This window comes from Pipistrellus kuhlii, unplaced genomic scaffold (genome assembly GCF_014108245.1).
Source record: "Pipistrellus kuhlii isolate mPipKuh1 unplaced genomic scaffold, mPipKuh1.p scaffold_m20_p_14, whole genome shotgun sequence".
Lineage (NCBI taxonomy): Eukaryota > Metazoa > Chordata > Mammalia > Chiroptera > Vespertilionidae > Pipistrellus > Pipistrellus kuhlii.
Window position 1 is genome coordinate 4588561 of NW_023425449.1, and position 25519 is coordinate 4614079.

At 60.0% G+C, this 25519-nt stretch overlaps 1 long non-coding RNA gene across 6 annotated transcripts in view; it reads right to left on the bottom strand.

Moving 5' to 3' along the window:
• The window catches only part of LOC118718669, a 406395-nt gene that overhangs the window by 342970 nt on the left and 37906 nt on the right, over positions 1-25519 (bottom strand). For all 6 annotated transcript variants that reach the window (XR_006741533.1, XR_006741536.1, XR_004987870.2 and 3 more), the window contains exon 2: positions 19302-19646. This is a non-coding gene — a long non-coding RNA (uncharacterized LOC118718669). The remainder of the gene's footprint in view (positions 1-19301; positions 19647-25519) is intronic.

Here is a 25519-nt window from a genome sequence, read left to right on the forward strand (position 1 = left end):
TTACGTGGGTGTGAAGCTTGGAAACCTGACCCTAAGTGACATCAGCCAGGCGCAAACGGCCACATAGACACTGAGTGGCCAATTATCATATCTGAACATATAGTGATCTAGCTACTCAGTGCTAGATAATATATATATATATATGTGTGTGTGTGTGTGTGTGTGTGTGTGTGTATGTATATATATATATATATATATTAGAGGCCCAATGTATGAATTCGGGCATGGGTGGGGCCCGGCCAGCCTGGCCAGGGGGAGGGGACATGGGCAGTTGGCCAGCCTGCCCACTGGTCGAACTCCTGGTCAAGGGGACAATTTGCATATTAGCCCTTTATCATATAGGAAGGAGGACATACACTGAGTGGCCAGGTGATTATGCGTTCAGAGATGATCATAACCTGGGCACTTGGTGTAGTTTGGATGCGTCCAGGCAGACCCCTGGAGACAGGAAGTAACAGATGGAGCTCTCCCCGGGGCTGGGGAGCCGGGGTGACGCTAACGGGCACAGGGTTTCCTTTAGAGGGTAGGCGATAACAAGGTTCCGAAAGGGCTCGCAGAGATGAAATTACACACCGTCAATGGGCGCCTTCGGGGGTTTGTGAATTCTGTGTCAATGAAGCTGCTGCTTTAAAGCCAGAGAGACAGGGAAAGGCGAGACGGGCCCCGGCCACGGCCCAGAAAGACTCGCTGTCGCTTCCAGAACGCAGTGTGCTCTGTCGGAACAACTCCAGGGACACTCGGACCTGAGTCCCCACACGCAGCCCTGAGAGAGGGGAGGACACCAACCAGAAGCCAGAGCAGCAGCAGGACCGGCCTCGCCGCCCGCCGCCACCGCCACCACCGCCACACAGAGGGGCCGCGGCCGGCAGCCAGAAACTTATTTTGTCTCCTGCCCCGAGCGATTCCTAAACAGTGGGAGTTAAATATTTATAGAGCGGCCGCTGTTTGTTTAATGTTCGAGCCGTGCTCGCGAACCCGACGCAGGGCAGCGCTGGGCTAAGGCCGAGGTACAAGCAGGGAGGCACCTTGCAGGGCGCCCACAGTTCCCGGGGCCCTGGCCTCGCCACCCCCTCCCCTCCGTCTGCAGCTGAATGCCTCCTCCTCCTCCTCCTCCTCCTCCTCATTCTCCTCCTTCTCCTCCTCATTCTCCTCCTTCTCCTCCTCCTCTTCCTCACTCTCCTCCTCTTCCTCACCCTCTTCCTCCTCACCCTCCTCCTCCTCCTCACCCTCCTCTTCTTCCTCCTTACCTTCCTCCTCCTCCTCAACCTCCTCTTCCCCCTCCTCCTCCTCCACCTCCTCCTCACCCTTCTCCTCCTCCTCAGCCTTCTTCTCCTCACCCTCCTCCTCCTGCTTTTCTTTTTCCTTCTCCTCCTTCTCCTCCTCCTCCTCCTCCTCATCCTCCTCAGGGTGCCCTCAGGTTGGGAGGGGCCTCCAGTGTTCAGTCTCCTGGTCCCCACATCCACCGAGAAAGACAAACCACAGGTCTCCTCGCTCTCCACCTTCTGTGGGGGTTCCTGAGACAGCGGGGTGCTGGGGGAGGTCTTCCTTCAGAGTCCCCGCTGCGCAGAAAGGGGAGCCTCCGAATTGAAGGAGGAAGGGATGCAGGGCGGACAGGGAATCCCGTGAGGCCTCCCCCAACCGGCCTCCTGGTGCCTGTGCCGCTTAACCTGAACCCTGGACATCGGCTTCGATCTGCTCAGCCTCCGTTTCCCCTGCTGCAGAACACAATTCGGAGACCCACTGCTCCACAGAGCCGCCGGCGAGCACGCCAGACGGCCCTCCCGGACACCTGGCCCCCGGAGACTGCTTCCGGCTCCCCGATTCCCGGCTCCGCTCTGATTCAGCCGTGACCACGGGCCATTCCCGGCCCCGGTCCCAGCCTCCCCGGTGGCCTTATCAGCAGATGGGGACAAACGAGGAAATGTTTTTGGAAAACTAAGAAACGCTGCCAAAACACACGTCAGGCTTCTGCTGGTGAACTCCAGGGCGGGAGGCGGCCGAGAATGCTCCCCTGGGTCCCAGCCTTGCCTCCTTTTGGGGTGTCATCTCCCCCCCCCTCCTCCCCCCCCCCATCCTCAGTCACCGGAGAGTGGCTCCGGCTCAGGGAGCCCCCTCCCTGCTGCACGGGAGCAGCTCCGCCGGAGTCTCCACCCGCCATCCCCAATCCTCACACCCGTCCCCACTGACCAGCCGGGTCCAGAGCACAGGCAGGGGAAGTGAGGATGGGACCCTGCGGAGCGTCCTGACCCCGTCCCTCTGCCCTCTGTGGCCCCCAAGTCATTCGGAGACAACCTTTCCGCAGATCACTGTCCTCTGTTCTTCGCAAAGCGCCGCACTCAGCGTTCATGCCACGACGCTCTGTGGATAACCAAGTTCCATCCGCGTATGTAACACTTCATTACCCATCCGACCACCCTGTGGCCAGCACGCAAATCGCCAGGGGGTGGGACCTTCTGGGCACACCCATACCCACACCTAACCAGCGAACGGGTGTTTGCCGAGCGCCGGGAAACACCCGGAGCCCTCACCCACCTGCACTCACTCAGTGCTCCCCAGCATCCTGGAAGGGAGGCCTCAGTATGATTTTACATAGGAAGCATGCAGGCCCAGAGAGGTTGTTTGACCTGCCCAAGGCCACACAGCTCCTCGGGGACAGAACGAAGCTTTGGATCTGGAAAGCCCGGCTTCTGAGCAGCCCGCCAGCCCCGAGGGCGCCTGGGGACTCGGTCCGTGTGCTGCACAGAGAGAAGGGGCATCGGCCGCACACCCAGCGGGAGTCAGTGCCGAGTTTCTGCCGTCCTCGCCCAAGACGGACGGGTGTCCACAGCGCCTGGCCTGGCGGTCAGTAAATGACTGGCGGTGGCCGGATCTGGGTGGGCTGGACAGCAGGTGCATGAGCGCCTATTCTAATGCCCCAATGTCCTTGACGGCCCCGTCTGCAGGAGCAGGTACGCACCGTCTTCCCTGCTGTGTGGCCAGAGCAGGCCCTGCTGATGGGCAGAGGGCCCGGGAGGAGGCTGGGCTCAGAGTGACGGGCCGCGGTGTCCGGCCAAGGGGCTGGGCTTTGACCCCGTCTACAGATGCTCTCCGTGTCCAGCTCCTGGCGGATGGCATGAGGCTGAGAGGAAGGGAGAGGGATAGAGAGCTAGAAACATCGATGAGAGAAAAACATCGATCAGATGTCTCCTGCACACCCCCTACTGGGGATGTGCCCGCAACCAAGGTACATGCCCCTGACCGGAATCGAACCCGGGACCCTTCAGTCTGCAGGCGGACACTCTATCCACTGAGCCAAACCGGTTAGGGCAGCCATCTCCTGTCCTCATGGAGCCCTCTGCCTGGCATGTGTGGAGGACCTACTAGGTGGTGGACACTACACGGAGCACACAGAGGAACTGGGCAACACTCCGGTTCCAGTCCCCTGCTGCCGAAAGCACACAGCAGGGCCAGTTCATCCATTAGGCTGGACACCGATGAACCTTCCCAGGGGCCTGCTGGGCTCCAGGCGCTGCACAAAACGCGCTGTGAAGGCCCCACGGTTGGTGGGAATATTCCCCCTGACCACCGACGGCACAGGTCAGCAACTGCTCGCTCAGTGAGCGGAGAAGCAGCCCTCCAACTCGGCCAGCCATGCCCAGCCCCGAAGGTCACACACTTTCCATGACATGGGGTGCAGCCGCATACAACCGGACATAATGGGGAAGCCCTGCCCCCGGACAGCCGGCCCCTCTGCAGCCTTCGAGGGTCAGCCCCCACTGGCCCCGTTCGGTTCCGGGGGCACTGCCCGCCCCGCTTTGATAGCAGAGATGAAAGGGCACGCTGCAGCGTGCGCAAGGCGCCCCCCCCCCCAAATGTCAACTGCTTTCATCAGGAAAACCCCAAATTACCCACTTCTTCACACAGTCTTTCATCTCCGACAGCGCGCGCAGAGGCTGCTTATTAGAAAAGCTGCCTTGTCCGCAGCCTCCCCCGTGGGGGATGGAGAGGAAGGGGGCAGATGCCGGCGTCGCGCTCAGCATCACGGCAGGGCCTGGCGGGGCGGCCGAGCCATCGGAAACACGGGCTCCACGCGGCCCTTGGCCACAGGATGCTGACTAACCCGGCAGACAGAGGGCAGGTCTGTCCGGCCACCACCGCCACCCCTGCACCGGCCGGCGGGGTGCTGCCAGCAGACGCAGTCCCCCGAGCTGGCTGCAGGCGCGGGGCCCGGCCAAGCCACCGCTGCGCCACACACACACACACACACACACACACACACACACACACACGGCCTGCAGCCCCAGGAAACCGAGGGCTGGGACCACAAGCATGAGTGTGCAGGAGGCGGACCGGCCCTCTGTCCTCCCTTCTCTCTCTCTCTCTCTCTCTCTCTCTCTCTCTCTCTCCCTCTCTCTCTCTCTCTCTCTCTCTCTCTTCCAGCAAAGCTGGCAATGGAGAGCTCCACATCACAGATTCCTGCGGTGAGAGGGGCCTCGAGGTCCTCAGCATTTCCACACACACACACACACACACACACACACACGCACATACACACACGCACATACACACACGCACACACACATACACACACACATACACACACACGCACACGCACACACACACGCACGCACACACACGCACACACACACACACGCACATACACACACACACAGATGAGCCAGCCTGGAGCTGGAGGAGAGGCGGCGGCTGCGGTGTTGCTGCCCAGCAGCCTGTGGCCTCGTGCACCCAGCACCGATTCCGGTCCGTTTCCCGTGTTAGTCCAGCGTCTATGCTCCGCCCACGAATGCAAGCTCTCAGCCCAGGGACCCTGGTGGGTTTTGTTTTAATGAATCCTCACCTCACCTGGGGATATCTTCTCCACTGAGTTCTTTTAGAGTAGGGGTGTCGAACTCAATCAGAGAAGGGGACAAAATCTAAAATCCAGCCTAAATCGCGGGCCGAATGGTTTACTGAACAGTCATAAACTGTCATTGTGATGGAAACGCAGCGGAGTGCAGTGATGACAGCGCGGTGCAGGCCACATTGCAAGGCCTGGCGGGACGGATTTGGCCCGCAGGCCTTGTGTTTGACACGTGTTTTAGAGAGAGTGGAAGGGAGGGGAGAGAGACGGAGAGAGAGACACGATTGGCTGCCTCTCCCATGCTCCCCTGACCAGGGTCAGGGATAGAGCCTGCAACTGAGGCACAAGCCCTTGACCAGAATTGAACCCAGGACCCTTCAGTCCTTGGGCCGATGCTCTATCTGCTGACTGAGCCAAACGGGCTGGGGCCAGGACCCTGCTTTAATCTCTGTGTCTTCGGGACGTAGCGTAAGGCCTGGTCCAGAGGGGCTGCGCAGTGAATGTGGGTGGATGAGTGGGAAGATGAGTGGGCGGGGGTTGGATAAGGGGATAGATGGGAGGGGCATACGTGCATAGGTGGCCGGAAGTACAGGCAGGAAAGGGGGAAAGAGAAACGGGAGAGCTTGCCATGAAGGGCAATCAATCTCGCCCACCATAGCTGTCAGCATCATCGAACTTTTGGACCAGAAGGCCTTGCCCGGTCCTGGGAGTGCCCGCCCCCCCGCCCCCTTAGTTTGCGCGAGTGAAGACTAGGACTCTGGCTTGAGCTGCCTTGTCCAAGGTCACGCCACGGAGGGCGAGCGGCTCCACGGCGACACCCAGGGCTTCCGGCAGCCGCGCGGGGGGGGCCCCCAAATCCAGGTCTCCTCCAAACGCCCGTTAGGCCCGCCCCTCCCACCCCCCAACTTCCCGCATGGAGCCGCGCCCGCTCTTTATCCACCCGAAAACCTGCAGTGGAGATCGGTTAGGACAGTTCACCGAAAGGAGAGCTGCCCTTTGTGTCTTCGCCGGAGATAAGGAGAGTCTGCGGCTGGCAGGAGCCAGAGGGGCGGGAGGGGGGTGGGACACAGCAGCCCGGCCCCTGGCTGCACCCAGAAGCTCAGCTCCCCAGAGCAGGGCCGGCCGCCCCAGACACAGCGGGCGCTGCGCTCCAGGCCTTATGACTGTGCCTTTACGCAAGTTCCCCAACCTCCCTGGGCCTCAGTTTCCTCCTCTGTAAAATGGAGGTGCACAGGGGTGGTCCTGGATGATCAGGGCCAGGGAGCCCCCACCCCCAGAGCTTGGCAGCCTGTTCCTGGTGGCCGTGGTCTCCTACGGGGACACCAGCTCTTCGTGGCAGCTGGCGTGGCCGCCCTGGTGAATCCGGCTGGGCCCTGCGGAGCCTTGGCCAGGCCAGCAGGTGAAGTGCCGGGAAGGGGTGCCGCCACCCGGCTGTGTGTGCCGGTGGGAGCATCACCAAGGACCTGACCTGGGCCCTCTCAACCCAACACCTGAGAGCACAGGACATCAATGTGTCCGTAAGCCACTCTCACCGCCCCAGCACACACACCGCAGCGTCTGCTCCGGCCTGAATTCCCCCTAAACTTCCCCTTCACCAACATCTCTGTGGGTCTCTAACCGCTTATCATTCTCAAGAAGAGGAGAAATGCAAGCGACAGGCCCACCGAGCCGTGGCCAGACACTGTCAGGACAGGAGCGTGGCTGTCACCCAGAGGGAGCGGGTGCCACAGAGAGCGGGGGAGAAGCCGGACTCCAAAGGGGGAGGCACCCAGGCCCAGGAAGGAGGCCTGCCTGTCCGCTCCCTCGGCACCCCTGGGTGGTTCGGAGCGGGCGGAAAGGGGTGGGCGTGTGGGCCCAGCCTGCTCCAGGCTCTCAGAGCACAGGCCTGGGACTGGGGACCTCTGGGGCCCGGATAAAGCTCACACATCCCCCCATCGCGTCCCAGAATCCTCTTCACCTGCAGTGTTTTTGTCAGAGCTTCTGCCAGCAAGCAGAGTCCACCTTTCCTTCTTTCCCTCTCCATCTCCCCCACTCCCATCCCCTCTCACCACTGGGGATGCTGGTCACCCCCACCCCCCAGAGATGTTTCTCCACCTTGGGACAGGGACCCTCTGAAGGCTCCCACCTACCTTTCAAGGCATTTCTCATCCGCCTCTGGTCAGCCAGAAAGCCAGCAGTCCCGAGACCCACCCCAAGCGTCCCCACAACGGAAATTCCTCGCCGGCTGGGTTAGGGACCGAGCAGAGAGCACTGCAGGACGGCTGGAGGCACGTGTGCACAAGGCCCCAAGCCCCTAGCCTTGCACCATCTAGGCAGCGGGACCCAGGCCTCCCCACGCGACTGTGTGCGGAAGACAGGCTTGGAGGCGTTCCGTGGAGAGTAATACCACGTGTCGCCTCGACATGGTACCCAGAAAAGAGAAATTCCAGAAAGACGCTGCAGCCACAACCCCAAGGCCGTGAATGGCATGGCCAGTGTGAGTGGAGTAGAATCCTTCCTTAGCCCCGGGAAGGCACAGGAGCCCAACCCCAGGAGAGGGAGCCCCCGCATCGGCCCTTGTTCCTGCTGGGGGAGGAGCTTCACCAGGAAGGCGCGGACTCCTGGGTGCCTTCTTCCTCCCCAGCTTCCTTCTCCCCTGTCCTCGACCCCCTCCTCACCATCTCCATCCGTCCGTGGCTCGGAAAACCCCAAATCCTCCATCGCTGGGGTGGTCACTTAGAAAACAAGAGTCTTTTAAAATGGTGAGGACTGCCCTGACCGGTTTGGCTCAGTGGATAGAGCGTTGGCCTGCGGACTGAAGGGTCCTGGGTTTGATTCCAGCCAAGGGCATGTACCTTGGTTGTGGGCACATCCCCAGTAGGGGGTGTACAGGAGGCAGCTGATGGATGTTTCTCTCTCATCGATGTTTCTAACGCTCCATCCCTCTCCCTTCCTCTCTGTAAAAATCAATAAAAAATGTTTTTAAAAATAAATTTAAAAAAATAATAAAATGGTGAGGACTTCGTGGAACAATACCGAGATTCCACATTATCTTTCCTGCAGCTCGGGCGCCCTGGCCCAAATCTGGCCATCTAAGTCACCAGGCAGTGATCCAGGCACCTGTCCACAGGACGATGACTCGGGCTGAATTGTCTGTAGCTGGTTTGCCCTTCCCACCAGCCCTCCCCCCACGCCTCTGGCTACCAGACCGGCATGCACCAGGCACGCCAACAGCGCTGGGTCTGACTTCCTGCTATCCCCCACTGTGCTGGCCGGCCGTGGGGCTATGACTTCCGGAGACACCTCGGGGGGACGGGGACTATGGGTATAGCAGGCTGGTGTCAGTTCCATCAGGCTCAGAGATGCAGCCTCCCGCAGGCCCCCCCTGCCTGTCCGGAACCGGAGTGCTGGCACTCAGCACAGTGGGTTTTGACATTTCTGGGGTAGGGAAGGGGCAGTCCGGGGAACGGGGGCAGGAGCCCCAGGGGAGCCTGAATCCACCTAGTCGAGCCTCCGTGTCCACACTGATCAGGTGACAGTCAGACAGCATTTAGCTCTTGGGGTGGCTGGAGGACTATGTGAATTCGGGCAGATGGCTGGCATTCAATGAAGGGGAATAAATACATAAGAGCCACAGGTCAGTGCCCTCTGGGACCCTACACGCCCACGAGGGTAGCATCCGACAGAACGGATCGGAACCAGACTCTAACAGAGCTCAGAAGCGTCAGGACAAGGCCGGCTTCTCCAGGCAGCCTCACCAGGGACCTGACCTGGGCCCTCTCAGCCCAACACCTGAGACCACAGGACATCAGTGTGTCCGTAAGCCACTCTCACCGCCCCAGCACACCGCAGGGTCCGCTCCGGCCTGAACTCTCCCCAAACGTCCCTTTCACCAGCATCTCCGCTGCTCTCTACCCGCTTATCATTCTCAGGAAGAGGAGAGATGCCGGTGCCGTCTGAGTCCAAAATGGAAACCTCAAAGCCATGTGGAGGCGTTTATTTTGGGGCAAACTAGAGAGCACAGGAAACCCCAGGAATGGCCTAATGAGCCCTCGCTGCGAGCAGCGGCCGGCCAGGCATCCTCCCCTTGTCCTCCGCTCGGGCCTCCTGCAGGCACAGCCTGGCCCAGGTGGTCATTAGTCCGGCCATGGAGGCAGGGCGGGAAAGGCATTCGGAGGAGGAAGAGCCCAGGCCACCCAAGAGCCTGGGCGACGGTCAGCGGGTTCCTGATCCACCGGGAGGTCACCTTCTCTGATCCACCGGGAGGTCACCTATAAGGTGATGGCCAGATGATGACCAGGCTGCATCCAACACCAGGTGTGTGTCAGGTGCTGTGCTGAAGGCCTCATTAGAATATCTCGTGTAAATCTCAACACCTCGCAGGAAGCCTGTCTCGATCTGTCAGAGACAGTGGCTTCAGAAACAGACAAGTCTCTCTCTTGGTTCTGCAGGCTGGGGTGCCCCAGATCCTGCATTTGGTGAGGGCTCACTCATTGGCTTGCAGACTGCAGTCTCCTTACATTGATGTCAGCATAAAAGATCTCTGCCTTCCTCTTTACAAGGGCACTAATCCCATCCCAGGAGGCCCACCCTCCTAACCTCATCTAGCCGGATTACTCTGCAAAAGCCTCATCTCCAAATGCCTCCAGCACATGAATTTGAGGAAGACATCGCCAACACTTGTTAGCTGCAACGGAAAGAGTGTTTTATGACTCCATTTCACACACGGGGAAACATATTTTTATTGATTTCAGAGAGGAAGGAAGAGGGAGAGAGAAATAGAAACATCTATGATGAGAGAGAATCGTGGTGGATCGTCTGCCTCCTGCAAATCTCCCAATGGGGATTGAGCCCACAACCCGGGCATGTGCCCTCGACCGGAATCGAACCTGGGACCTTTCAGTTCGCAGGCTGATGCTCTATCCGCTGAGCCAAACTGGCGAGGGCCCCATTGGAAATTCTTAATTCAGGCTGAGCAGGAGCCTGCGCTCCATTCTGCACTGAGCTCTGAGCATCACCACGCAGCTGCTCCAGCCCCCCACGGCATCGACGGTGTCCGATGCCACCCCTCCCTGGCCTCCGTCTCTTGGGGGTAGCGTGGGGGCAGAGGGCGTGCCTCAGAGGCGAGCCATCAGAGCTGGCCATGGTGGGGCTGGAGGGGGAAGGTGGGGGGAGTGCACACGCTCAGCATCTGACAAGCTGAGAGCTGGCCTCCCCGTAACGGGCCTCCGCTTACTGCCTGGAAAAAGTGGCTATTACATCAGGCCCTGGCTGTTCACTCCATGGGTGTGTGAAGGGTCCAAGGACACCACAGGGGGACACAACCTCAGAAGGACGGGTGCTGACATCACCCCCCTCTTCCCGCCAGTGATCTGGCCCAGAAGGAGGTGCACCCCTTGAGGGTCCCAGTGCTGTAGTTAAGGGGGCAGAGAGGGGGTTGTCAAACACAGCACTGGGACAAGGTCTCCCCCGGCACCAGCCTGCAAAGCCAGACCTACAGGCGTGCACCAGGCGAAAGGAAGCCTCCAGTCCCCACCGTGCAGCCGCCAGGGAGGGACTCCCTTCTCTTCCACTCCCTGCTCGTACCCAAGACCAGCTGTCAACGCCTGGAGGACAGAAAACAGGGCATCGACCCGGAGTCTCGTCCGCGCCCGCTGCCTCACACACGCCCTGCACACAGCTGGAGCCAAATAAACACAGGGCTACTGACAGTGCTTTACGGGCTGTCAAAACGCCGGGCCCTCGGGGGTGGAGCTGAGCTCACAGGGAAGGTGACAGGCACGGTGGTCTGCCCAGGAGCTGGGGCTCTCGGTGCTAAACCCAGGGAAGTCCCAGACGGCTCCTCTGCTCCGTCTGTCATCCTACGCAGAGGAGCTGCCGTTATCACCAAGGTGAACGGGGGTAGCTCTTCGGTAGAAGGTGATGGGACTTTTTTCAACACTCGCATGTCTATATTTCTGTCCATCCGTTTGCTGCAAAGACCTCGTATTCGTTGCACCATCAGGGGAAACACTTAAGAAGAAAAAGAGGCAATTTCCTAGCATAAACCCAATTCCTTTCCCATTGCCAAACCCAGATCGTCCACTTCTGATCACACCTGTTCAGAGATGAAAGCAGCTCTCGAATTTGTCTCTAAAGCCCTCTCTCGTCCTCTCCCTTCTCTTGGATTTTCCACACCAGGGATCTTCCTTCCAGCACTTTCCTCTGCAGACCGTCCGTCCGTCTGTCCATCCGTCCGTCCGTCTGCAAACAGCCGTGCCGCCAGCCACCCTTCTGCTTTGCTTTGAGGCCCGTGAGCAGCACGCTTTGCTGACAACCCGGCTGAGACCGGCTCCGACAGAGGTCACCACGATGCTCTGTCTCCCACGATGGGGACATTTGAGTAGCCAAGATCTTCCATGAATAAAGGCAGCCAGCCCCAACCCAACCCCCACCACCCGCTTCTGCTCTCCGCACCACACCACTGGGCCTCACCGGCTCCCCCACCCATCACCCCACAATGGTTCCTGGGACCTTCGTGGGATGTCCATCCCAGTGGCAGCCATGCATCTAGGCTCAGAGGCTTCTATTGACTCCTTCACCGTTATCCTTTCCGCATCACCTTCTCCTCCTCACCCCCGCCCCCATGGCTTCCACTCACAGAGACCATGGCGGCATGCTCCTGGCACCCTGACTCCAGCCTTGCCCCTGGCGCTTGCCTCATTTCCTCCCAGAATGCACCCCATCCCAGCAGGCAACGAGCCAGTACGGGTGCCTCGCAGGGCACCCCTGCCTCCGCGTCCACAGGCTCCTAGGGAGACGCCATTGGACCGCCGTGTGGCAGCCTCGGGCACGCTGCCAGCGTGCATTCCCTGGGCAACCTCGCTCCCCCCCCCTTCCCCGATGTGCACCCGGCGTGCAAGGAAGCTCAGCTCCGCTGCTCACACCAGCAAAAACCTGGGAACAGCCCACCCCCCACCGAAGAGGCCGAGAGGACCAACTGGAGCAGTGACGTCACCCAAAATGCAGAGCAGACCGAGCAGCCCGGGTCACCTCCCCCCGCATTCTGTCACCTCCCACCTTCCCTGTGTCACGTCACACCTGCAGCATCACCTGCAGAAGGACTGTTACACACAGAACCGCGGCACCGGTGGCCGCCACGCAGATTCTAGTAAAAGGGTAAGAACGTGGCCACGTTTTATATATATATATTGATTTCAGAGAGGAAGGGAGAGGAAGAGAGAGACAGAAACATCAAAGATGGGAGAGAACCACTGATTGGCTGCGTGTCCTCCTGCATGTCCGCTAGTGGGGATCAAGCATGCAACCCGAGCATGTGCCCCCAACCAGAACCGAACCCGGGACCCTTCAGTCCGCAAGCTGACACTCTATCCTCTGAGCCAAACCAGTTAGGGCTCTTTTTCTTTCTTTCTTTCTTTCTTTCTTTCTTTCTTTCTTTCTTTCTTTCTTTCTTTCTTTTCTCTCTTTTTTTTTTTTTTTACTTCATCAGAGGCGATGATGCAAAGCCAGCACGCCATTTCTGCTCACGTCCACTCATCCTGGGAGTGGAACCTAGGGCCAGCGGAGCCGGGGTGGCGTCTCACTTTCTGTTCCCCACCTGCACCCTTCCCCTTGTGGAAAGAAATGGCGCCGCATTCGGCCGCAGATTCCGGAGTCCCGCAAGCGGGGCTGAGGGACCGAGGGACGCGGAGCCGGGAAGGGAGGCAGGTGGCCTGCATCTGGAACCCACCTGAGCCGTCCCCACCGCCAGGCCTTCACCTTAGGGATGTGCCGACCCCATCACCTCTGTCACCACCCTGCCCCCCTGACCAGCCTCCACCGTCCTGCTTGGCCCCTTCTGGGCTGACTCATCTGGTCCTCTCGTCGGGCCCGTGAGGGACATGAGGTGGGGAGGACCACCTCATGGAAAGACAGGCCTCTCGCCTGAGCTGACTCAACAACGGGGCAGCAGGATCACTGGCCCAGAGCAATTGACTGGCTAAGCTGACTGAGACGCAGGGCTTACTAGGAGCCAAGTTCAGAGGCAGGGCCAACCAGAGGGCCAGGTTTCCCATCTCACAATAGCCTGGCTTCACGGAAGAAGCAGTAATGACCGGCCTGAGGAAGCCCCGCTTGGGGTTCACAAGCCCCAACAGCCTCTGGGGAGCATCTCTCCACGGGGAGAAGCCTCTTTCGGGAAGAAGCTGAGCATCCTCTGAGTAGGCAACACCACAGAGTTTCCAGGGCCCCTGGCGGCGGCGAGCTGAAAGCCGGGAGCGGATCCTGGCGCATGTTTATTTGTTTATGTCATCGCCGCCTGCGAAGCCCAGTCCAGGACTTCTGAGTGACTCAGAGACCTCGCCACCAGCAGCTGCGCTGTGCTGGGAGCCAGATAAGCCTCACAGGGGAGGGTCAGGTCAGGGCAGTTCCTGGTAATCGGTGGGGCTGACCCCCCTCTCCCTGGAACGTGAGCCCCCCCCCCCATAGGATGGGTGGCTGACCTCTACCTTCTGCAACTGCCCTGCAAAAAGACTCTGACATGACAAAGAAAGGGGCCACATAGGCCCAGCATCCCAGGGAGGAGGCAGAGGAGGGGGCAGCCAGGGCTCACAAAGGCCTTCCCATGAAGGATCTGTGAGCCCAACGCAGAGACTGCATCTTGGAACTGTATCAGTCACCAAAAGCCTGTTTTGTTTTTGTAAATACGTTTTTATTGATTTCAGAGAGGCAGGGAGAGGGAGAGATAGTAAGAACAATGATGAGAGAGCATCATGGATCGCCTGCCTCTTGCATGCCAATCGAGCCTGGGGATCGAGCCTGCAACCAACCCAGGCTTATACCCTTGACTGGGAACCGAACCGTGACCTCCTGGATCCTAGGCAGACACTCCACCACTGAGCCACACCAGCTGGGCCAAAGCCTGTTCTTTTCACCCCCCAGTCCACCAGCCCTAAGTGAGGAGCTAGCTGCTCGGGTCCTGAGGTCAGAATAATAATGTTTTAAAAGATTTCCTTGTTGTTTGTTTGGTTAAGGCAAGTGGGTCTGCTTTTAGACCTCTCACAGGACCCCTCATTCCGCCCCTCCTTCGGGCGGCGGAGAGTCACCCCGCCTGGTTCTCACGGACTCCCCTTCTCCCAGGACGGCGTGCCCTGCCCGCCCGGGGCGTTCCCAGCGCCTTTCCCCGGTTAACCAGGCCCCTCAGGGGGGAGGCTCAAGCTCACCCACCGTCCCAGCCCGCTCCGGGAGAGTTCCGTGTGCAGCTGCCATAAACCTTCAAGCGCTCCCAGCTCACTCGGGGGTGACAGGGGGTGGAGGAGGGTGGGAGGTCAAGCAGAGACCCTCCTGGAATCTGCGCCCTTCATTAACTTTGGAATTCCACAGGCCAGTGTTTTCCCAAGCTTCCCGACACTCAGCACGCAACCGGGAGAGGGGGGCTGCAGGCCTCACACCCACAGGCCCCCGAAGGAAAAGCCAGACACGGTGTCCTGGGATGGGGGAGGGAGGAGGAGGCCAGCAGCCACCAGCAGCCACCAGCAGCCACCAGGAGCCACCAGCAGCCACCAGGAGCCACCAGAAGCCACCAGCAGCCACCAGGAGCCACCAACAGCCACCAGGAGCCACCAGCTGCCACCAGCAGCCACCAGCAGGAGCCACCAGCAGCCACCAGCAGCCACCAGGAGCCACCAACAGCCACCAGGAGCCACCAGCAGCCACCAGCTGCCACCAGGAGCCACCAGCAGCCACCAGGAGCCACCAGAAGCCACCAGCAGCCACCAGGAGCCACCAACAGCCACCAGGAGCCACCAGCAACCACCAGCAGGAGCCACTAGCAGCCACCACCAGGAGCCATCACCAGCAGCCACAGCAGGAGCCACCAACAGCACCAACAGCCACCAGCAGCCACCAGGAGCCACCAACAGCCACCAGGAGTCACCAGCAGGAGCCACCAGCAACCACCAGCAGGAGCCACTAGCAGCCACCACCAGGAGCCATCACCAGCAGCCACAACAGCCACGGGCTCCCCTGGGGGAGGAACCCACATTTAGAGAGCCAATAGCAGCTGGGAGGTGAGCACTAGAGATTCAGCAGCATTTGGGTCCCAACTCCATAGGCAAAAAGAGTGCCGCTCAGAGAGGCTGAGGAACTAGAGTAGGGGTGTCGAACTCAATCAGAGAAGGGGCCAAAATCTAAAATCCAGCCTAAATCGTGGGCCGAATGGTTTACTGAACAGTCATAAACTGTCATTGTGATGGAAACGCAGCAGAGTGCAGTGATGACAGCGCGGTGCGGGCCACATTGCAAGGCCTGGCGGGACGGATTTGGCCCGCGGGCCTTGTGTTTGACACGTGTGAACTAGAGGAAGGTCACACAGCTGTGACACAGCACAGCTTCCCAACTTCCTCGTGTTTTGCTCCCACTGGGGTGGGTACCTGGCCCCGGGGTCCCCCTGAGAGAAGAGCTGGGACTTGCTGTCCAGGCTGAGCCTGAGGGCAGGGGGCTCTCCATGGCAGCCACGGCGTAGCCGCATGGCCGGTGTTAATGAACGCCTGGAATGTGCCGGGTTAGCCTTCCGGCCTGGGGAGGTGTGGGGGTGTGTGTGTGTGTGTGTGTGTCCCATTTCACACGGGCAGAAACGGGGTCCGAGGGACCCGGGAAATGGCCCGCTTCTCACTGGAGTGTGCGGAGAAGCTGGCGTGCGCTCCCACCTGTCAGCCGTCACCGTCCCCACGCGGCTCGGCCAGGGGTCCTGCGTGGGGGTCAGGGTTTGCCCTAATGGCCACACTCTCCCAATCTCTGCCCTCGGGTGAGGGTCCCGGCTCAGAAGTCCTAGGAGATGCTGCCCTGCCAGTGAGGGCACGGATGCCCCGACAAGGAAGGCGACCTGCCTTTTGGCTTCTTTGGAGGCGAAGAAGGCAGTAGAGTCACAGACTGCTGAACCTCAGAGGGGAGGCGGGGGGGGGGGGGGGGGGGGGGGGAAGAGGTCCACCAATGAACCTGTATGCGGGCATGATAATCCGTGGGCACAGGCATGGGGTGGTGAGGGCCTGGGGCGGGGGGAGAAGATGGGAGCGGGCTGGAAGAGGTCAGTGGGGGGAAAAGGGATCTAAGTAATACCCTCAACAAAAAAGATTTTTTTTAATGGTTTGAATACAAAGTAAAAAAAGAAGGCGGTAGACGCTGCAGCTCACAGCTCCAGGGAGGGTGGCCCAGTGGCTCTGGAGTCGGAAAGAACGGCTTTCCCATCCTGCCTGTGTGGCCTCTCTGTGCCCCCGTGACTTCGGCAGTAGCCGTGAGCATAACCCCAGTGCCCACCCCGCGGCATGGGATGGGGTCTGCCCTGCGTCCGGCCCGGAGACCAGCTCAGCAGACGGTGTTACTCCTCCGTCACCGTCCGCAGGGTGCCCCGCGGACAGAGGGCAGGCGCTCAGAGCAGCCAGCACAGTGGGGTGCGGGAGACTCGTTTCTTTCTTTTCTTTTTTTTTTCTTTTTCTTTTTAGTTTTCTTTTATTGATTTTTTACAGAGGGGAGGGGAGAGGGATAGAGAGTTAGAAACATCGATGAGAGAGAAACATTGATCAGCTGCCTCCTGCACACCCTCCACTGGGGATGTGCCTACAACCAAGGTACATGCCCTTGACCGGAATCGAACCTGGGACCCTTCGGTCTGCAGGCCGACACACTATCCACTGAGCCAAACCGGTTTCGGCTTTCATTTCTTTCTGTGACCTTTCTGTCCCCTGGCACCCAAGCCCCTCTGCTCTCCGGGGAGATAACCAGGACCCCCACCAGGGGGTGTTCTGAGGAAGGACCGATAAACGGAGAGAGGGCAGGGCTGCGGGCCATGTGATAAGTGGGGGTGCGCAGCCACAGCGGGAGGTGGGGAAGACAGCAGAGAGGGGAGCCAGAGCCCTGCCTGCCGAGGCAGAAGCAAAGGGGGCGGTGCTGGGCCTCGGGGTGCCCCACTCGCTTTCCCAGGGGAGCCCCTCCCGACCCCAGGCCAGGTCTGCCCAGCACTCGGGGCCCAGCCAGACCTCCCAGCTCCCCAGGCCTCCCTGCGCCTCCTCCTGGGGTCACTCTCAACCCGGCCCTGGCGGCCACGGCGAGTGGGCACAGCCCCCATCACGCTGGGCTGCCCACCACACACCCCCAAGGGCACAGCCTCCTGGGGTCCAGGAACCCCCAGGCGCCGGACTGGGATGCCAACCTCACCGCATCCCAGGGCCCAGCACGGCGCCTGCCTTCTTCACACAGGGGGGCACCGAGATCTTAGGAAAAGCCTCTCTCTCCGGGATGACAAATCGGAGCCCCATCCTAAGTATCCCAAGAGCACCCCAAGGCTGGCAGGGCTTGGTATACACACACACACACACACACATACACACACACACACACACACACACACACACCCTTCCCGGCTGCCTGCTCTGCCTCCTCTTCTTGAGTAAATAACCTTGGGGGCGTTCAATGGCCTCCCAACGCCTCCACGTTCTGGGCAGTGAACTGGGGGCACCACGGCCCCCCCAGTGCAGTGTTCCCCAAAGTGTGGTATGCGCACCCCCAGGGGCACGGGAAGAGTCTGGTGGGGGTACGCGTTGCACCGGAGTTTGGTGGGGATACGCACTGCACCATGCTTAGCTGCGCCTAATTCTCCGTTCTCGTGAGTACGAGGGGTGCTCAGCGTTACGAAAATGACAGAAGGGGTACACCTGTGTCAGAAGTTTGGGAAACACTGCTCTAGCGGGATGGCCGGGCTGACCAAGGGATCCAGACGTTCCCAAGGAAAGGGGTTTCCCTTCGTCTGTCCCTGCCCGGGAAGCTGAACGGAAAGCGCTAGCGTTACCATCTGACCCGGTTCACTGGCGCAATACGTAAGACGCCTACTGTGTGTTCGGCCTGCGAGCAGGATGACAGCGTTTCCTGGCCTCACAGAGAGGACTTCCCGGTTTGGGATGAAGACAAGAGAACAAGCACTGCGCATCCAGGAGTGGACGGTCCCGGCGCCCCCAGGGGCTGCCGCCTGGACAGCCTGGGACGGTCAGAGGGCCGCTGTGCCCATCAGGAGCTGGGGAAAGGCCCGCGGACCGGTGCCACCGGGCATGAGCGGCAACAGAAGCCCAATGCAGACCAAAGCCCAGGCCCTGGCAGCCGAGGCCTGGTGGCCCCAGGTGACCCAAGCGCCGGGGACACTGGCTGTGGGGGGAGATGCCCCTCCCCTCGGGCAGCCCAGCGCCCAGGCAACATCCCCAGGAGGGAGCTGCCAGCCTCGCGGCTGCCAGGTCAGCCCTCCCGCCTGTCAACGGCAGAGCCGCCACAGGCCTCCGCTGCCAAGTCCGAGGCCAGCTGTTCCCGCCCTCACCTGCTGCCGGCCTGCCACTCAGCCTTCCCACAGTAGGTAACCTTTCATCGGCTGCCCATGCCAACCGGAGGTGCCCGGCGCGGAGTCCAGCACAGCCCACCTGGCTCTGCTCAGAAAGACTCAAGTGACACCTCTCCTCCCCAGAAGCTGTCCCCCCCCCCCCCCACTCCCCACTGCCAGCCACGGCGAGCCGTCACATGCCCGGGGTCCCTGCATGCCAGGCACGGCGGCTGTCAGCACGGTGGCCTCCACGCTGCGATCCTGGACGCCGGGCCCGGGAAGCGTGACCTCCTTCGCTCCTGCCGGACAGCGAGGGGCCGGGAGCCCAGCGGGGCCTTGCCCGGAGAGGGAGCGGTCCAGACCGGGTCCGCGGGCACCCCGCTCCCAGGCAGCTCGAAGCACAGAGCCCCCAACAGCCCCCTGGTGCTACCTTCCCTGCTGGCTCTCCAATGTCCTCCTCGGCGCCCTGGTAAGGTGACCAGATCGTCCTGCTTTGGGCGGGACCGTCCTGACGTTTAACAGTTTTTCCCATGTCCTGCAGCGTGTTAAAAAAAAAAAAAAAAAAAAAGTCCCGATTTTTGGGAAAATTGGAAAGATTCTTTCCAAAAATCGGGAGTTTTTTAAAAGTCTGATGCTCTACCGACTGAGCTATCCGGGCTCTGAAAAATCAGGAGTTTTTTAAAACGCCGCGGGACGCGGGGAAAAAGTGTTAAAAATCGGGACGGTCCCGCCAAAAGCGGGAAGTCTGGTCACCTTATCTTAGATCGCCCTTCCTGCGTCGGAGACCCCGTCCGCCAGGCACCGGGCTCTGTCTCAGAGACGCAGAGCCACGCGGGAGAGGCCTGGCCTGCGAGGCCTGCTGGACAGACACAGACACAAACACGGGAAAACCCCCGAGTGACCGGGACGGTGACACGTGTCAGCAAAGGAAACAGCCGTGGTTCCGGGCACCCCCTTGTCCTTCCCACTGGCCTCCCCCGAGCCTCAGCCCCAGCCAGACACCCCGAGGGCGCCCGTGCAAGGCCAGCTCCCCGGGAGAGCCGGCCACCTCCGGGGACCTGGCTCCACCCGCCACCGGAGTCACCGGAGGCCCTGGTGAGCACCTGGCAGACACGCATGAGGCATGAGGTGGGGGGGGACACTCACGTTTCTGTGGGGCCCCACCAGGAGCTGGAGAGACCCAAGACGAGAGGAGTTCAGGAAGCTGGGGTCCTCCGTCCATCCGTCTGTCTGCCTCGGGCAGCCCGGCTGCGGAATCCTGAGGCCCGGCGCTGCAGCCAGGCTTCCCAGACCTTGTGCATCCAGCGGTGGGGAAGCCCAGGGACCTGCCGCCAGCGCTATCCTGCAGCGGCGGCGGGGCGGGCGTCACTGTAAATCCACTCGGTGTGGGACCTCCTCGCGGGACGCTCCACGCAGCTGACCCCTACGGCCGTGGGGCGGGGGGTAGCGGGGGCGGATCTCCTTCACTCCTTTGTGGTCCCAAGATCAGGCCTGGGGGTGAGAAGAAGGAAAAGCAGTCTTGTTACAACCACAAACCCGGGGCTGTGGGTGCTTCTTCTCCTTTCTTTATATTCCACCCCCGATAGACGGAGAGGGGATGGTCTAAAAATACTGCCTGTGGCCCTGGTACCCAAACAGAGGTGAGGCGGGGACCAGGGAACCCTTCAGAGGAGTGTCGCCTCCCTCCTACGGGCACAGGACTTCTCAGAGAGGGACTTTCTACTGCAGAGTGCTCCCCAGAACTACCCTGGGAAGATAGGGGGTGCTGAGGCATGTCCACTACAAGGATGAGGAGAGAAGGCTCCAGAAAGGTCAGGGGGCTGGCTTCGGGAGTGAGCAGCTCGGCCAGGCCTGGCACACCGCCCTGGCCTCGCCTGCAGGCCTGAGCGGTCCTGGCAGGGAGGAGCGGAGGGGGTTGGGGTCAGCGGGTGGGAAGTGGCTCCTTGTTTGTTTCTGTTTGAAGGCGGCCACCACAGCCTGGCGGGGCTCCAGGCCTCGCCCTGCGCCGTGAGGTTCTTCAGGGAATGGCTGGCCGGGGCCTGTTCCCTTCCCCATTCATTCACCAGCGGTGGCTGGGGGCCTGCTAGGTCCCCAGGACCATCCCAGCTCCTGTCCCCCAGGCCAGGGCGCCAAATTATCCCGGCGGTAAGGGAAGAACGAATGCAACCACGGTGAGCAGGACCGGAGGGAGCCCCAACAGTCACCACACCCACTGATGGCGATCCCCGCCCTCCACGGTGTGCCCCCAACTAGCCCTGAAAGAGCCCTGGCCACCATCCCATACCAACCCCCCACCTCCGGGGAACTCCTGGTTCATGGGTCAACCCTCAACTGCCGCACCACGCCGGCTGGGCCAAAGCATGTCATTTCTTTCTGGACCCTTTCTACCAGGTATTCCCGAAAAACGGGGGGCCTCTACTTACTCCCCGACTTCAAGAGAGCATCTCTGAACACCAGCGGCCCCTAAATATGGGGGTGCTCTGCAAACCAGAAGACTTAGGTGCCCTGGGTGGGTGCAGCCTGCTGATCGGGGTACGAGGCGCAGAGACAGCCGGGCCAGGAAGTCCCGGCCCAGCTTTTGGGGGAGCCACAGCCCCTCTCTCTGCGCCAAGGTCTCCTGGCCTCTGCCTGGGCCTTCCCTTCGCAGCAGTGCGGCCGTGCTGTTCATTTTAGGGTGAGCGAGAGTCAGCAGGGGGACTGTCACGCCCTGATCTGAACAGGTTTTCGAGTGAGGACCCTGGAGCCCAGCAAGCTGTATGCCCACCACCACGCAGGCTGTCAGAGACAGCTGAGACAGGAGCCCAGGCACTCGGTCTCCGGAGCCCGCTGCTTAACCACTAGGCTGTCCTGCCTCAGAAGGACAGTGCAGTGAGAAAGGCTAGGAGGCAGGGCGACAGGATAAGAAGGTTCTGGAAGCCAGAGACGGCGAAGGCAGTAGCTCTGTTGCTTGAAACGACAATGAACTGAGACTCCTGAGGTGTCAGTACCACCCACGGCCACATGCTGTCCAACCCAACGGCCTGCCGGTGGCCCCACGCCTCCTCCTGTCCCTGCACTGATTCCCCCGAGTCGCCCATGACACACGTCCTCCGGGGGCTCTGGTCAGAGTCGGGAGAGTGTCCGGCTGTGGCCTGGAGCCATGGCATCGTTTCCCCCAGGCTCAGGGCTGACGGGGCGGGAGGGGACCTGGGTCTCCCCAAACTGGCCGGACTGCCCTCCCCACCTGCAGGCGAGAAGACCAGCGGTCCAGGGAGAAGGTAGACACGTCTGGCCTCCCAAGCTGTCCCTCGGACCCAGCAGGACCGAGGCCACAGGAACACAGCTGCCGTCAGTCATAGCAGGTCCCTGGGGGGACCTCGCAGGAGCCTTCTTCCCCCTTAACTAGACCTGACCTGACAAGAACAGCGAGAGAGAGAGAGAGAGAGAGAGAGGGGGGGGGGGGGGGGGAGAAGGAGGGCAGGGGCCAGCAGCACTGTAGAGACAAACAGGGCAGGGTGAGAATTTCAGCTTCCACGCTCACTACACAGCGATGAAAACGTGAACTTCAGTCCTCTCAATCCACACCCGTATCTGCACACACGGGTGCCGCCCTGCACAGGGAGGGGGGACCTTCCAGACACGAAGCCCTTTCCCAGAACGGGGCCTCCATCCGGGCAGCTCTCCCTCCCGCCCGATCGGCTCAGCGCCACTCTGCTTCACCGCCCGGGAGCGATCAGGATCCTGGGAAGAGCTGGCAAAGCCCCGAAGCCGTGTCCTCCTGCACACGGTAAACCCTAGAAAGTGTGGGTTTCAGTTTATTACGTGCCTTCTGTTGCCTTCACCCATAAAATCCTCCAGGGAAAGGTCAGCGACGATCCACACATCAATCAAGTCCCCTCCCCGGGACGAAGGGCGCGAGAGGTGACATGGACCTGAGCCCGTGGACAAGGCCTCGGGCGGCCCTTCTGCAGGGCAGGCCAGGGCCGCCTGTCCACCGGGGAAGTCCCTGTGCAGGCGACTCGGGACCTCACTCGGGGCTCTGCCTGCAGGGAGCGTCCCGTCTCACGGACGCGGCGGGGCCACGAGAAACAGTCCACGTGAGGACCAGGCCGACGAGCTGGAGTGGACGGAGCGTGGGGAGCTCCACGCAGAACAGAGCCGTTCTCACGGATGGACCACATGGCCCTGAGAGGTGCGGAAGTGGGGAGCGACGCAAAGGATGCTCAGAGTGGAAGGGGGCGATGCCCTAAATCAGGAGGAAGATGAGGAAGTACAGCATCTCATTCATCGTCTATCCCTGAAAAGGCCCCTTTTCATTCCCCCATTTAGTGCCCCTTAACGCTCACATCCCAGAGTCGGGTTCCGATGCCAAGATGGCAGAGAGGGCAGCCAGCGCGGGAAAGGTAGGCACCTCGGTGACGCAGGCGGACAGGGGCAGACTTGAACCCGGGCCCATCCGACCGCATGCAGGTCTCCTCCGGGGCCTCCATTGCACTGACCGCCGCCTCCCCTTGGGATCCGGGTCAGCCTCCCAGCGCCCTGCGCTCCCGCTCTCCGGAGCTGGCGAGCTGGCAGGCCTGGCGCACCTGCCCTTTCCCACATCCCGGCTCCCATAATCACCCCCTTTGTTCCCGCGCCTCCTCCACCTGCGCTAGCCGGCCTTCCGGCAGGTCACGCCCCTGACTCCGGAATGCACTTCTCACTCGCACGGAAACGGGTCTCTGCTTCAAGTCCCACGGGCACCTCTCGCTAAGTAAACTTTGGCAGCCTTCCACCTTGCCCACGGGCCCCGGGGGAAATCCAGAGTGGAGGGGGCGGGGCCGGAGGGAGAGATGGGGGAACGAAAGGCAGCAGCCTGGAAGCAGAGCGCAGGTTGAGAACCGCTAGCAGGGTCGCCTAAGACCATGGGAAAACACAGAGATTTACATTACGGTTCACAACAGGAGCAAAGTTACAGTTATGAAGTAACAAGGAAAATAATGTCATGGTTGGGGGTCACCACAGCATGAGGAACTGTATTAAAGGGTCACGGCGTTAGAAAGGTTGAGAACCACTGGATTAGACAGTAAACGCACACACATGCGTCTACTCACTTCCAGGGTAGGCGCTGCGGGGAACAGGACAGGCAGCCAGGCCCTCCAGCTCCAAGGACCAGGAGAGGGAGAAAATCCGGATGGAAAATGGGTGGATGTCCAGGCGGCTTAGGAGCAGTGTGCCAGCGAGCTGGACAAAGATCCCATATAGACTTCTTCGTGGAGCACAACCCACCACTTACTTTTCTTTAAAAAAAATAAAACAATTGCTGGTTTATCGTGTGCATGAAACTTCTGTACCAGGCTGTCACTAAATGGAAGGCAATATTTTATGATTTGGCCTCCACAGTGAATTCTGGCTTCCCCCAGAACAGATAAAGACAGACACGTAACATTTTAAAAAGCAGAGAAAACGGTGGGCATTGTCTAGCATCTCTGCTCCTCGGGCTTCCGATGTTAGTGTTAGCCCAAGACTACAAAGCGTCATAGTGAACAAGGAGACTTACATACTCAACCCTTCACAGCCCCGGCACCATTCTGCTAGTTAATAAGAAAGAAGGAGAATGCCAGCCCCGTGGCTTGCTGAGGACTGCTTCAATCTTTAACCCTCCTGTGCGACAGGCAACTCGCTGAGTCATTCCCAGGACTCCACCCGGAGCCCGGCCCCCAGGCCTCCGGCCACTATGCTCCCTGCCAGCAGCCCTACCAACCTCAGTCCCCAGGCAACCCCCGATCCAACGCAGGCACCGAGGTCCCAGCAGTGCCCATGGGTGTGGGGGGCGGAGGGGGGTTTTAACTGATTCTTAAAGTTTGGTACATTTTTTCAAAAAAAGTGCACAGCAGAAAAAAAGAAATATATTGCTCACTGGTTAGAGCGATGGCTTTCCTACCACAAGGTCTCAGGTTTGATTCCTGGTCAAGGGCACGTAATCTAGTTGCAGGTTCAGTCCCCGGTTGGGGCATATTCGGGAGGCAACCAATCGATGTGTTTCCCTGACATCCATGTATCTCTCTCTCCCATTCCCTTTCATGCTCTCTAAAAAGCAATTGGAAATATATATATATATATATCTTCAGGTGAGAATTAACAAAAAGAAAGGATTAACAATTAAAAGACAGAAAGAGAAAGGGAGGGAGGAAAAGAAGGAAGGAAGGAAGTACATGAAGAGGAAGAGAACCAGAATGCAAAAGCACATACCCAGGACCATTCAAGAAAATGTTACTGGTTCAAAGACGGGAAGCTGGTTAAGTAAACTGACACATCCATGCAGCTGTGCCCACGTTCTGGGGTATGCAGAGTGCTTCTTCCAGGAGTGGAATAACATTTTCAATCATCTCTTTTTCAGAGCAGAGTGGCCGTGGCCCTGAGAGGCCCTGTCTGCTCTTCCCCAAGAAGCAGCCGGTCACACACACACACACACACACACACACACACACACCCGGCAATGTCACCTACCCTCTGAGTCCCACCGGCTCAGCCTCGCAGGATTAAGCGAAAGGAGCTAATATTTGCAAAGGACTTAGAACAGGTGCCTAGTTCGTGCAAACTGCTATGTAATTTATTTTAGGGTAAGAAAACACACAGACTGTTTAATAAGTCAGGGAAAGAACTAGTGCTGGACAAGGACAGAAAGGAGCCCGGATGCAAACACCATCCGGACTGTGTGGCTGCCTTTTCTTGAGTTTTGCTCTAATGATGGTCCTGGCAGACGTTCCACCTCTGTGAGGGAGGCAGAGCTTCGATTCCCCAGGAAGCCGCACAGAGCACTTTTATTAGGTGGTGACCTAAGGCTTCTGACATGCCGGCATCCAACGAGATGCCCCACAAGGGTGACCACTCAGAAGATCTTGGTTTCAGGTCTGAGGACTTCCCAGTCCCCTTCTCTGCACACCCCTCCACTCACACAGGCCGGGGCACCCCCACCCCCCCACCACCACCACATCTGGATAAATAAACAAGCCGCACAGCCTCTCGGGCTCGCCTCCAAGTTCCTTTTCCACCTGGAGCCACGGCCAGCCCAAAGCTAGTACCTCCCAACGCCTGGCCTTTGTCAGAGAGGATGGAGGTGCAGGGACCTGCGTGCTGATTGGCAGTGCCCTTCCAGCAGCACCCTCCTGCAGACCTGGGAGGAGGCTAGGGGAGCACCATCCTCCTACCTGGGAGGAGGCAGGTACTAGGAACATCTGCATCAGGCCAAGCCCAGGACATCGCCCAGGATATCGCAGAGGAATGTTAACAATAAACTCAAGGCCATGTCCCCCTCCCTCACCCTCCCCCGCCCCTCTAACTGGGTAGAGGTGGTCCTGACGGATGGAGAAGCCGATGGGCCGGGTTTGCACATACAAGGGCTG